Here is a 14,191-nt window from a genome sequence, read left to right on the forward strand (position 1 = left end):
GCATCTTAAATCTTATGGTGTTTTTGTCTTACTCATTAATGCCTTTCAGTTAGAAGAGCTCCCTTTAGCATTTTGTATAGAACATGTGAAGGTATAGTCTGTCAGCTTTTGTTTGACTATGAATGTCCTTTTCATCTGCCCATTTCTAAAGGATAGTTTAGCTGGAAATAGTATTCTTGATTAGTGTGGAGACAACATTTACTTCTTGAATCTGAACAGCTATATATCTCACACAATCCCCCCCCCCCAAGTATCAGGCCCAGAAGGAGGTAAACGTGGGTCATCAGACCCTCAGCTGAGACGCTCGCCATTTACTGCCTCCTGCCTCCACCTAGCTGTGCAGAGTCCTGCCTCAGGTGCATGTGGTCATGGCAGGTGTGGAAGTGGACAGAAAGTAGACAGTTAACTGTAGTGAGTGTCACAAGTGTCACCCACACTGGAGTGGACATTTCAGTACTGCAGTTGCCTATGAGTCACCCACAGTCCTAGAAGTACCACCTCACCTTGCTCTTGTAAGTGACCCTAATACACTCTACAGTGAGCTGGACTTAGATGGAATCATTTCTTCAGACTGTTGTGGCTCTCTTCATCTGGGATTTAGATGCTACCAGAAAAGTCACTGCCAATTAACAGTTTCTTTCCCTAAGTACTGAAAGTCTTATGCCATTTTCTGCTGATCAATGTGGATCTTTTTTTTTTCCTGAGAAGCCAGTTATCAGAATTAAGTTATCCTTGTGTTATTTATTTCCTCTTATTTCCCTGAGAACTTTCTTATATTTTGTCTGTGCTTCGATACTATAGTACACTTGGTTGAGTTAAAAAAGAAACCTCTGCCTGGTGACCTTTTGGTTCTCATATACTAGGATATTTGTACTCTTTAAGTGTGGGAGTGAGGGTTCTAATAATCTCTGAATACACCTTCTACCTCTTTCATATTCTCAAATTTCTCTGATTATCTGAATGTATGTGTGTATGCATGTGTGTGTGACTGTGTATATGAGTATGTGTGTGTGACTGTGTGTGTGAGTGTATATATATATACATATATATATATATATGTATGTATATATACATATATATGGTATATATAGAGGTCAAATATCAGCCTTGAGAGTCATTCCTTAGATACCATCTGTAGCATGTAGTTTTAATAAACAATCCATGCTAATTCCAGCTAGGCACTGGCATCAGTGGTCTCGCCCACCCCCATTGCTAGCCCCAAGCATCAGATTGCCCTGGTTCCCTTGGGCCAGCCTGCTACCAAGTGCTCCGGACTTCCCAGGCCATCCACCCCATTGTGGCAAGCCTGCAGAAAGCCAGCTACTGCTTGCTCAGATACCCTTAACCCAATAAAATGATAACACTAGAGACTTATACCAGCCAGATTGATAATGGTAAATCTCCAACCCCCAAATGCATGTGCAAAGAACACAAAACTCAATTGATGTAAATACAAGCTGCACACCTAGATAAGACAAATATACCCTACATTATTTATTGTCCATCTATGAAATCCCCAGCTACTTGCAGCTTCTCCAGACCACATGGATCAGCTCCATCTTCTTCTCCTTCTCCCTCCATCTTGCCTCCCTCCATCCTCCATTTAGTGTCTCTTTTCTTCTTCCTCTTTCCCCTCTCTAAAACTTCCAGCTCCGCCTTTTCTTTCCACTGCCCAATCATGGGCTCTAGCCTTATTTGACCATTAACATTTCATCTGACCTCACCTGAGTACGGGCATCCTCTTGAGGGAGCAGAAAATACAAACAGCAATCCACAACAACCATTTACCTGGTACTTTGAGCAGGGCTCTCACTGAGACCTGTGGCTGGCTCACAAATTTGGCCATCACCAGTGAAAACCCCAGATATCCTCCTGCTCTCAGTGCTGGGAATATAAATTTGCATGGGTGCTGGGGACTGAACTCAAGCCCTTTCAAGTGTTACCAACTGAACTATCTCCCGAGCTCCCTGAAGATTTACTTACAGTGCCATCCCCAAGTTGCTATATGTGACTTTTCCTTTTTCAATTTTATGCCTTTTTAGTCCCTTTCCTAGGAGTGCTTTTACAAGTTTTGGTCATCATTAATGCCAAGGATTTAGATTTATTCAACTTATGCTTTTTTAAAACCACGCTAGGCCTACAGTTTTGAAAAGTTATAAAAACAATTATGAAAGTTAAATAACAACTATTTCTCTTTTTTTATGGTTTTAGAGCTTTATTGTAGAAAACACATACACACATACACAGAGAGAGAGAGAGAAAGAGAAAGAGAAAGGGGGGGAAGTAGAGGTGGGCCATAGCCACATGGAGACAGGGGAAAGGACTAGGGATAGGGAGCAAGAGGTGACAGTAAGAGACAAGAAAGAGAGCAGGAGTTTACAAACAACTGTTCTGTTTCTTACTGTCCCCCATTGATAGTCTTTCTTGATATGGCTAAGTCACCGTATGGACTGAGAAGAAATGTGACAAGGACAGTTCTCGAATGTCTTACTGGATACCAGTGAGTCCCGTTATCTTCTTAGCTTCGTTCTCATAGGAAGGGGCAAAGAACCTGCAGCACCTGTTTTCCTTAATGTAAAGCTCAGATGTTTGCTCCAGAAAGAGACCCCCTTAGGGAAAAACCCACAATGAACAGCAAAGTACATTTAATATTTAGAAAATGGCAGAAATGCTAATAAGGGAAGCCATAAGATCAAGAAACTGGGATTCTTTCAGAAATGGGTAGGAGAATTAATTTTAAATTAATTAAGCTCGCAGATTATTGTAACTTTAATTTTTTTAAATCTTACTTTTAATGATGGTTCTTAAATACTTTAACCCGCCCCCCCTTGTAGCCAACCACAGGTAGTAGGCAAGAAAGGGTCTGGGAGTTGGGAGGAACTGGACCTGTTTAGAAAGGTTCTTTGGATCAACTCCCAACTGTGTTGCCTAGAAATCAGCAGTCCAGTTCACAGGTTAGCAGGCAGCGGCAGCCTGATCACCTCACAGGTGCACCAGCCATCCAGTTTGGTAGAGTTGGGTCAGCAATAGCGGTAAGATGTCCTAGCAGAGACAGCCAGGCCTCAGCCTTGGCTTCAGTCGCAGGAAGGACCAACAGGAACACCGGGAGAAGTTCTCAGCTGTGCCTCTCTCAGAGAAGCAAAGATCAGCTAAGACTGGAGACCCACAACCATTGCACAGCTAGCTGTACCTGCAAGCCAGCCTCTGACTCTGTCACTCCGTGGAGTCCTACTTGTACCCTCCAAACATCACGTGTCCTCCATGTGCCCTGCCTCAGCATGTGCATCCTAACAGCCCGAGTCCAAGGAAGTGGCAAGAAACTGCATCACAACGCCAGAAGTTTTTGGTGTGTTTCTCTCTAGGCAAATGCAGCGCAACTACAACACAATGTAATGTGGACCAATAATACACGCATGTCATTAGCAAAGAATCCTACATCACATGCCCTTTCATGTGCTTGCTTTAGCAGAACATCCTCTCTCCTGTGTCTGCTTCAGCAAAAGGTTCCTTCACGAGTCTGCCTTAGCCTTTCATACCTGTGTCCACTTAAATGGAATGTTCCTTCACATGTTTGCCCCCCCCCAACATCATCCAACAGACTTTCCAAAGAACCCTTAAAGTTTCCAGATTATTCTTCTTTTAAATCCGGTTTCATGATAATGACAAATGCCAAGATAGGAGTTATTTCTCATTAACTGCAAATGACAAATACTGATCTGTAAGGAAACCAAGAGAATATGATTAATTTTTTTAAAGAATTTATAAAAATAAATGTTCTGTACAGAAAAGTAAATCAGGCCATTCAAATCCAATTTCCATTAATAATTTGAAAGTTAGCCCCAAAGCTACTTTAAAATTTCAGAACATCACAGAAGATGAATTATAAGATTAGTGTTTATTGAGTACAATTATTTGAGCAACCCTGGATAAGGGAGTGGGTTCACAAATTAAGGAAAGATTAGGGACTGTTGAGATGGCTCAGTGGGTGAAGGCCCTTGCTGCCTGTCTAAGGCAGTGTTCTATTGCTATGAAGAGACACCATGACCAAGACAACTTATAAAAGAAGGCGTTTTCTTAGAGCTTTCTTACAGTTTCATAGGGTTAGTCTATGATCATCATGGCAGACAGCATGGTGGCAGGCAGGCAGGCATGGTGCTGAAGCAGCTGCCAAGAGTGTACATCTGATCCATAGGATGAAGGCAGAAAGAAAGCAAGACTAGAACTGGCCTGGCCTTTTGAAACCTCAAAGCCTATCTCCAGTGACACACCTTCTCCAACAAAGCCACAACTCTAAATTTTTCCCAAACAATTCCACCAACTGGAAACCAGACATTCAAATATATGAACTCATGGAGGCCATTCTCCTTCAAACCACCACATTGCTAAATTTGATGACCTGGGTTTGAGCTCTAGAATCTACATGGTAAAAGGAAAGAGCCAAGCCTATTGGTTGCCCTCTGACCTTCACTCATATGCCATGGCATGGGTGTGACTATACACAAATAATAATGAGTGAATGAATGAATGAATGAATGTGATACTAAAAAAAATGAGAGGGCTAGCTCCTACTAGGCAGTCAGTGCTATTTCATCACGATAGATGTGGTTGATTTAGATGCCTGGAATAATCTGTGACCCAACAATATATCACAATGGCAACAATCTTCTTATTAAGTCGTACAGAAACAATATTAAATTCCTCCAATCCACTGAACATTTATAATTGTTACTTACAAACATGCAGCAGGAAACATAGGCTATATATTGACATTCCCAAAATAGTGTTTGATGTCCACATCGACTGGCACAGCATGTCATTGGCCTGGTGTTTATCTTAACATGGGGCGAGAGTAGAAGTGAGTGAACTCTTTCTGTCAGATGCTGACTAGCACTTTCCCCAGGGCTTCCTGGCCTATTTCATGTCATTATGTAGGAAAAGGACTCAACATGGGGGCAAATTAAAGTCTTTAGCCTATAGCTTTTCTTTCCACTGGTTCTGTTACCCATTGTCAGCCATCATCCAAAACTAATAAATGACAAATTCCATAAGTAAACAATAGTTATGTTTTGAGTTGTACATTGCTCTGAGTGGTGTGATAAAAATTTGCATCATCCCACTCCTTCCTGCCCACAGGCATGAGTAACCATTTTTGTCCAGCATAATTACAACTTTTACATAACCCACCCACCAATCACCCAAGTTCCCACTTGATTAGAAGGCCAGTGGTCCAGAAAACATCCCAGATGACACTTATTTTACTTAACAACCGTCCAAAGGGCCCTTGTGAGAAAAGGCAGAAACCCAGGGAGGACATGAAGTTGTTGTCATGCGGCAATACTGAGAGGTATAGGAGAGACATGGTGCACATGGTGTTTGGTAGTGTTCTGAGTTCCAGGCACCCGCTGAGTGGGGATGTCTTGTAATGGACCCATAGACTAGCTCTGGGAGGGCTGCTGTGCTGGGGAGGTGGGCTGGCTGTCCCAAGCCTGCCTGCTCTTTCCAACGCTGAGGGGATCAGTGTTTTGAGAGTCTCAGTCAGGAATCTGCCTAGCCTTTTTTGTCTCTTTCTTAACTTTTGAGATTATAATAGACCATTTTCCCCTTCTCCTTTCTCCCTCCAAACCTGCCTATGCATTCCTCCTTGCTTTCTTTCAAATTTATGGCCTCTATTTTCATTCATTATTGTTATAGGCATATATGAATGTCTATATACATACATATTCTAAATAGAGTCTGCTCAGTCTATATAGTGTTACGTGTGTGTGTGTGTGTGTGTGTGTGTGTGTGTGTGTATCAGAGAACAACTTTCAGGAGTTGTTTTTTTTTTCCTCCCATCGTGTGTGCCCAAGGATGACATGCAGTCTGCCAGACTGGCAGCAGGCACCTTTACCATCTTGCTGGCTCAAATATAGTCATTTTATGAAATAATAAAACTGTAGTAACCTGAAGTGTGGGTATATCAAAATCTAACATTTTATAAATAAATATATTTATCAATTTTCAAATCATATATGTAGGCAGCCAAAGGAGGACAAAGGAAATAAGCCTTGCTTGCTCCACAAAGACCTGAGGCATTCCAGTTTTTCTTCCAAGTTGCCATGTTCCTGAGAAGGGCAGTAGTTAGCCCCTTGGAGAGGAAATCACCTTGACCTAAATATATATTTTTATTCTCTGAGAGTGTCATTCAATGTATATTTATCATATCCAGTCCTTTTATTCAACTCTTCCCAGATCCACCCCCATTTCTCTAACCAACTTTGCATCCTCATTAAAATATAAGAAGAGGAAAAGAAAACGGTCAGGTCTGATTTGTGCTTCCCAAGAGGGTATGGCGTCATCCACTGGAGCTTGGTTGATCTGCCAGGGAAATCAACCTTAAAGAAATGGACTCCCCCTCCCCAGTGGCTATCACTTGTTTCTTAGCTCTGGAGCCCACTTCTGTCTCCACACTGGGCTTTTGTTTGCCTTGGGCTTGTGTAGGCCTTGCATATCCAGTCAGGACCACTGTGAGCTCATCTGTGCCCTGTTGTGTTTTGGAAACTTCCTTTGTACTTACCTAAGGCCCCTGGCTCTTCCAGTCTTTCTACCTGCTCTATCTTGATGTTCTCTGAAGGAGAAGGCGTGTGATATACAGCCCATTTAAGGCTAAGCATTCTGCAGTCTCTTATTCTCTGCACCTTGATCAGTTGTGAGCCTCTGTGTTAATTACCATCTACTGTAAAAAGAAAATCCTTTGATGAGGGTGAGAGAGGTACACTTATCTAGAAATATATATATACATATATATATATGTATATATATATATATGTATATATATATATATGAAACCAAGAACCTCTATACAAGTGTGAGAATGACTGAGATATTAGTAACCAAGAGTCCTCTGATTCTAACAATTGCTGGTGAGGACAGAAAGCAGTGCTTTTCCTCACTGGATGGAACACAGAGTAGGCTGGCCCTACTGGAAGACCATTTGGCAGATCGCTCCAGAAACAACTGAGGTTACTCTTAACATAAAGAGCCAGCAATCTCGCTCCCCAGTATTCACACAGCTAAGCTGAGACTGTGCAGTAGCTTTCTAAGTAATTGCTTCACCATGAAAGCAACCAAATGCTATTCTATAGGAAAAGGAAAAATAAACTGTGGTTTGCCCATAGAGTGGAATATTATTCAGTGATTAAAAAAAAAATGGCTTACAAAAGACATGACTGAGTTTTCAGATACATATTGCTATGGCTAGAGTGAAGACCCAACAGTTATGAGCATGTGCTGGTCTTACAGAAGACTTGAACACAGGTCCTAGCACCCATGCCTGATAGCATACAACCACCTAGAGCTCCAGCTCCAGGGGGTCCCAGACCCTCTTCTGGCCTCCACTGGCACCTACCTGCACTCACGTGCATATACCCACACATATACACACAACTGAAAATCATTAAAACAGATGAATACATATGCACTGCCAAGTGGGAAAAGGTCGATCTAAAAATTCCACATGCTGTATGATTCCTACTACACAGCATTCTAGAAAGGACTCTGTAGAGATCGACAGCTCAGTGGTTTCCAGGAATGCAGAAAATGAAGATGAGAAATAGGTTAGTCACAGAAACAGTTCTAGGCAAAGCTCATTGTGTTTTCTGTTATAACTCTGAAAGTAAGATAGTACAAAAGTAAGCAGTCTTATAAGCGACAGGAAGATATACCACAGTTCCTCCCCTCATAGTTCCAAACAACCAAGAAGCTGGGTTCTATGACTGAGGGAACTATTATTATTGTTGTTATCATCATCATCATCATCATCATCATCATCATCATCAGTCAGGAAGCAGAGAAAGATAGAGGGCTCAGTTCACATTTACTTTGTTATTCCTCAGGTTGGGACCTGAGCTCCAGGGATGGTACCACATCCAGGGTATGTCTTCTATATTCAGTTCGCCCTTTCTGAAAGCATCCTCATAGATAACACTCACAGGAGCCAGTAAACCCCATGATGAATAAATCCCATCAAGTTGACACTACAGACCTACTACCATAATATACACATATTTCCTGGCACAGTCTGCTGAGAGAGACAGAAAGCATTGGCACTTCAAAAGCAACAAGCACGCTGGCACACAGATCTTGGTTTATAGAACCACTGTGTAATAAAAGAAGCCAGGATCCTTGGAGAAGTGGTTCATTCTGTGTCTGGGACAGAAAGTACAGGAGATGCTCCAGGGTATCCTGCAGTGCCAGAAGACCAAACAGACTACCAACTGATGGCCTATATTAATAGGATAATACTCCAGAGCCAAGTGAATAATCTCCCAATGGCCAAAGCTGGGGTAATCTTGAGAGGGTGATAGTGGGGGTGGGGGTAGAAGTAGGAGAATGATATTGGATTAATACCTGTAAGGAAGTATTGATACAAATAATACTGAGTGAGGAAACAGGAAAGCAGGGGAGAAGAGGCCTGTTTTTTGTATAAGAGTCGCATACAACTGGTATCTATACCCCATGACTCCAACCTCTCAAGTGTGGCCAATGTGTCATGAACTCATTCCAAAGAGAATCTTCATCCCAGCATGATGGCCTTAATGCATCCTTCAAATGGTCTCTGGCTGAAGTGGCTAAATTGTGAAGATGGTGGTATTGGGCCTTGTCTTCTCCTCTGGGTCATCTTGACACCATCTGGATCCTTTCACAGACAGGGCTGTTTCTCTATTCAGAGAGCAAGATGACCTGACAAACTTCATCTCCACAAGGTGATGCTTGGCGACTGCCTGCTCTATTTTGCTTACGGTCCTCACTAAAGATGCAGATGTCTGTACTGCCACCTATATCTATCTCCTCATGAGCCCTGCTGGGTTATGAGTATGTAGTGAGAGGCAGAAAGGCCAGGAATCTGTAGTTTTTAATTGAAAAATATTTCAGGTGATTCTCACTGCCGCTGATAAGGCTTGAGTGCGACAGTTATAGAAACAAAGTACGTGTTACTTTGGCAAAAAACGAAAGAAAGTGTTTAAGAGAATATACAACAAGGCATGGAAAGATGTACCTGTAATCCTAGTCCCTAGAGAGCCTGAGAAAGGAGGACTGCAAGTCCAAGGCTAGACCAAGTTATACACCAAACCCTTGTCAAAGGAGATGGAGGAAGAAAAGTGAGGGAGAGAGTGAAGGAGGGAGGGAGGTAACCTGTGGTGAAAGTTTTTTCATCATTCTACAATCCCTCTGACCTTGGGTTTGTTGTTGTTGTTGTTGTTATTTTGTTGTTTTTTTTTTCAGAAGGCATAGATCAGTGCTGAGACCCTTTAATATAGTTTCTCATGTTGTGGTGACCCCAACCATAAAATTATTTCATTGTTACTTCATAACTGTAATGTTGCTACTGTTATGAATCGTAATGTAAATATGTGGTATGCAGGATGTCAACCACTGTAGGGGTTGGAACCCACAGGCTGAGAATCACTAGTATAGATAAAAGGGAAAGAGATTAGAGTCAACCTATAGGACACTAAGGGCTGGGGAACAGTTGAGTGACTGGGTGCAGGCTTAACGCATGTTCGATCTAGACCACGCTGGCTCTAGACCCAGCAGTCTCTTAAGAAAACACATATGAACTAATCAAATAAAATGGACCTTGCTTGGATTTTTATATCCAAAACGATCAATTTTAAGACTTTATTTAAAAGCACAGGAAAAAGTAACTCTTGATTACATACTGATTTGTATTGAAGAATTTGTGTTAATTTTATTATGTTGATTTATGCATAAAGGGATACCCCTTCCTATTTTTGATGTAGTTAAGTTGAGATGGGATGGCAATTGCTTGATAACTGGTATTTACTTTAAAATTCTAGCTGGACCAGCAAGATGGCTCTATGCTTGACCCTGAGCCTGACAACTTGAATTTGGCCCCCATGAAGGAAGAAAAGAGACTCAAGTTTTCCTCTAACCTCCATGTGTATACTGTGGTGTGTCTCCATCATCCCCCCATGTCCTGTACACACTAAACAAACATATACATAATTTAAATATATATTCTACAGCAAAAATATAAAAAGTCAGAGCAGTGTCTGGGATGAGTGTGGGGGGACGTGGGAAATGGGTCGATCCTGGGAGGTGTGCGTGGCTGACACACGAGGCTAGCTATACTCTCAAGCCTTTAATAGGTTTGAAGTAGTTTAGAGGAAGTTGCTGAACATATCTAAGGAAGTGGAAATGCATGATCCCACAGAATGATCCGTCAATTCTAGAAAAATAGTTTGGGGGATCCTTAGAAAGTTAAACACAGTCCTACTTCATGACTGATATTACATTTCTAGCTGTAAATGCAAGAGATGCAAACACTTTGTACTTAACAGATACATGCATACAGAAAATAACACTGTTCACACTAGCCAAATGGTGGGGCAGCTCAAATGTGTATCAACACACAAATGGATACACCAAATGCACACCTGAATGTGTGTATATGTGTGTGTATGTATATATGTATACATATGCTGAAGCTTGAAAATAGTATATCAAATAAAATAAGACAAATATAAGAAATGCACCGTATCATTTCAATTATCTGAGCAATTTAGAATGAACAAATCCATAGATCCAAAATCATTAAAATCAAGGTTATGAAAAGTTAGGGCAGATGCTGAGGCCTGAGCATGGATGTTGCTGAATGGAATAGCCCTGTCTGGAGGCAATGACACCTTTGCAGCATCGGGGGATGTATGGAGTGTCACTCAAGGGCGGGTGTTGTGTGAAGTTAACCATATTTAAAATTGAAAGCTGACAATCAAACCATTAGGTGAAGGACTGGGTTAGGGTATGATGTTGGGGCGCCTCACACCACCACCTTGAGAACTTTGAGGAGCTGAAGGGCCACACGTCTGTCTTGTCTCTGACCATTGGATTGGTGTATGAATAAGGAGAAACGTTAACAATGGCTGAGCTGATAGATGTTTCTTTGATAAGTGTCTATCATGTTTCAGCCTACGTTAGCTTCTTTGATTCCTTGGAGTTTGCTTGTTTGTTTAAGTAATTATATTGCCAGGTCTAGAGTCCTTACTCAGGAAAAACACATTGTTGATGCCTAATTAAATGAAATGCACAGAACCAGACTGAATTTTAACGTGTTATAGATTACCACTGACAAGACCATCCATCCCACTTAACAATTGTACCTGGCAGATGGGAGAAACAGGGGAGGCAGAACCTGTCAGCACAAACACCTTCCTCAGGCCAAAGAAGATGTAGATGTCTTGATGGAAAATCAGCCAAAAACCCCAAATCAGATGAGAAGCATAGAAACTGGCCTACACTTAAAAGCAATAAACCCACTGGTCTATGACACATGACACTGTATTAAATGATGACTCTATATAAAAAGTGACTCCAAGGCTGGGGCTGTCAGGATACCTGCCATGTCAGCACTTTGAGGCAGAGGCAGGGGGATGAGGAGTTTAGGTTAGCCTCGACTGCTGCATGGGTTTGAGGCCAGAGTGGGTTACCCGTGTCCCTGTCTTACAACTATACGTATCATTAGTATTGTATCTATGTATGATGTATGTATATGTGTGTATGTGTGTATGATGTATGTGTGTGTGGTATGTGTATGATGTGTGTGTATGATGCATGTGTGTTTGTGTGTATGGTGCATGTATAATGTAGTCTATGTGATTTATGTGTGTAAGAACATGTGTGTCATGGTGCATATGTGGAGGTCAGAGGACAACTTTCAGGAGTTGGTTCTATCTTTCTACTGTGGGTTCTGGGGTGCCTGGGGACCTCAGGCTTGCAGAAAGAGTGATTTTATCAGCTGAGCCATCTTTCTAGCCTTTTTTTCAAAACATCAGTTGACTTCTATGAGGGCATCTGTGCACAGGTGAATTTGCACGTGTGTACATATGCATGGGTTTCTTTGAGAGAGGGTTTCCACTATGTAGCTCTGGCTGACCGAAAACTCAATATGTAGAACTGACTGCTCTTGAACTCAGAGATCTACCTCTCTCTGTTTCCCAAGTACTCAAAGAAACCCAAACAAAAAACAGGATTGTTCCTGAGGAACACCTAGGGCTGACCTCAGCCCCCACCTGCATATGTACACAACGTGCAAATTCACCTGTGAATTTGAATTATTGATCCACTTGCCTCCTTACATAAGCATATATGTATGTTGAATTCATGCCCTGCTGAATTTTCTGTAATGCTAAAACAAATAGGCAATGCCACAGAGTGAATATTTTTCATTCTGTGAATACAGAAAAATGTATTTAAAGGGATGGGATGATATCTCAGAGGTCAAGAGCCCTTGCTGAGCAAGCATGAGGAGCTGAGTTCAAATCCCAGTACACATTTACAAAGCTAGGCATAGCTATGAAAGCCCGTAATCCCTCGATTTAGGGGAACAGAGCCCGTTGGGTCCTGAGAGCTCACTGGCCAGCCAGCCTAGTTGATATTGCCATATCAACCAATTGTATTTTGATACAATAGCCTGTCTGGAGGCAGGAAGACAGGCTTGAGGAAGATGCTGGCCATTCTGGTCTGGCATCTGCATGAGAGTGGTAGGGTGCACACCTGGCTCCATATTTTTTAAAATTGTGTCTCTCACTGAATCTGGGGCTTCCCCAACTTCACTAGGCTGGCTGGCCAACAAGTTCTGGGAATCCTCCTGTCTCCTCCTCCCCAGTGCTGGGATGACAAGCTCATGCATGCCATCATGTGGGCACTGGGGATCAGACTCTGGTCCTCCTGTTTGGCACATTCCTGTACTGAGCCATCCCCTTCCCAGCCCAAACACTTCTTCCTTCCCTTTCACTTTCCTTTGCTTCCATGCTTAAGAAAACATCGAATCTTCTACCAGCTTGAGGTATCGGTTTTCTTGGGAGGAGGCCATGCTGGCTGACCTCCGTGTGAATTAAAACATATCAAAGAGTTGGAGCTTTAGAGTTGCAGGTCTCCTCTGCCACAGGGAAGGCCGCCAGTTTCCCTCATACTCCGGCAAGAGATTAGCAGCTCGAAATCACTTTGACATCATCAGTTTCTCTACTCATACCACAGGGAGATTTAATTCCAGCCTGTGAAATTGTAATTGCTTCTCAAGGAGAAGTGAGGAATCCTGGGTGATGGCCACAGCCAAGCTCAATGTCAGAGTTGCCAGTTGCTGCCACATCAGATATGACTTGCTGTTATTCAAAAATCACTCCGGCTTTCCAGACGGGAAGCGGGGCTGGGGAGTGAAAGTAAATTAACAGAAACTGTCAGCTGTTCAGAAGGGCACAGACAGCCGCGTGACAGAGGTGGGTGACTTCCCATCAAAAAGGGAACTTTTTTCCTCGCACTAGTTTAAGATAAAGAGTTTCACAAACAAATTTCATGACTTTAGGTGTGCAGCTAAATGATGTCACTATGAAGCCATGATAAGATGAAATTTGACAATTTCTAGTCAGTGACTCTTGCAAAGTGTTGGGCCAAGAAAAGTAGTTTTTGAAGAGTAATTACAGTAATGAAGATAGCACGTTCATGTCAGATTGATGCCCAGAGTGGATTAAAATCACCTGTTATTGAAGTTAAACTGTCTTGAGAAACTGCTTCCCAATGAGGGCTGGAGAGAGCAGAACCTGGAGCCACCACGGCTGATCCCAGAACACTTACAGACTGGGAGTTAACTGCAGTGCAGAGAGGATCTGGAACCTGTCACCTTCTAGAGACAGGGGAAGTGCTGGCCAGAGCTAAGTCTCTCCAGTCTTCTCCTAATGGACTGACAGGAGAGAAGGGGCTAATAGTTTCCTTTCTCCATTCTTTTTATTTTGGCGTGACTATGTTGCATGCCCCTGTGTGAGTGTGCGCACCACCATTCTCATGCAGATGCCAGACCAGAATGGCCAGCATCTTCCTCAATGCTTGTCTTCCTGCCTCCAGAAAGGCTATGGCATCAAAACAGAATCAGCACCATTTCAACTAGGCTGGCTGGCCAGTGAGCTCTCAGTACCCAACGGGCTCTGTCCCCTAAATCAAGGGTTACAGGCTTTTATAGCTATGCCTAGCTTTGTAAATGTGTACTGGGATTTGAACTCAGCTTCTCATGCTTGCTCAGCAAGGGCCCTTGACCTCTGAGACATCGTCCCATCCCTTTAAATACATTTTTCTGGGCTGGCGAGATGGCTCAGCGGGTAAGAGCACTGACTGCTCTTCCGAAGGTCCTGAGTTCGGA

General features: G+C 42.6%; 1 non-coding gene across 1 annotated transcript; it reads right to left on the bottom strand.

Annotated features, from left to right (window-relative positions):
* Positions 1 to 6,009: 6,009 nt before the first annotated feature.
* Positions 6,010 to 6,151, bottom strand: LOC116082884. Its single transcript, XR_004115503.1, has one exon. It is a non-coding gene; the product is annotated as a small nucleolar RNA SNORA67 (small nucleolar RNA).
* Positions 6,152 to 14,191: the final 8,040 nt, after the last annotated feature.

The sequence above is a fragment of the Mastomys coucha genome, unplaced genomic scaffold (genome assembly GCF_008632895.1).
Source record: "Mastomys coucha isolate ucsf_1 unplaced genomic scaffold, UCSF_Mcou_1 pScaffold7, whole genome shotgun sequence".
Classification (NCBI taxonomy): domain Eukaryota; kingdom Metazoa; phylum Chordata; class Mammalia; order Rodentia; family Muridae; genus Mastomys; species Mastomys coucha.